This window comes from Condylura cristata, unplaced genomic scaffold (assembly GCF_000260355.1).
Source record: "Condylura cristata isolate star-nosed mole 26May11 unplaced genomic scaffold, ConCri1.0 scaffold00001, whole genome shotgun sequence".
NCBI lineage: Eukaryota > Metazoa > Chordata > Mammalia > Eulipotyphla > Talpidae > Condylura > Condylura cristata.
This window is the reverse complement of record NW_004567102.1, coordinates 48,719,545-48,720,132: the sequence shown is the minus strand read 5'-3', so window position 1 is coordinate 48,720,132 and position 588 is coordinate 48,719,545.

The following is a 588-nucleotide window of genomic DNA, read 5'->3' as shown; positions in this document are numbered from 1 at the left end:
GGCTGGCGGTCCCCAGGGCGCGCCTAGGAGGGAGGCGGCAGCGAAACTCTAAAAGAGATAACTTATCCTACCAAACCACGGCGCGGCCCTACCCCCTTTTTTTCTTTTTTGCTTAAAAAAAGAAAAGGTGCTCTGGAGGCACCTCGAGATCGTCCATTCTTTAACGTGCCTTCCGAAGTAATCAGTAGGAATGCATCTCGCATTCCCCGAGACAATTCCAACAGTTTGTAGAACCTATTACTTATTAGTTGTATTCTACACGGTACTTTCCGAAACAATAAAATACTGAATCTCAAGTTGAATACGAACTTTTAATCTCACAAAGTGCCAAAAGATCTGTGGCCAAAAATAGTGCGAAGGGTGGCTACCTAAGTCATGGTATTTTGATACATCTTTCCTGTTCTTTTCTGCCTGCGAATTTCATAGATGGGGGCCCTCCTTTGTGGCGCAAAGGGTTAAAGCACAGCACTATGAAGCAACCCACAGCCACAGCAGAAGAGTTCTATCCGGCCAGGATGGTGACCCACATAGCCAAGCACACCTTTCAGGTCTCACCCCCTGTACCCTCAGCAGTGTATTTCAGTAGAT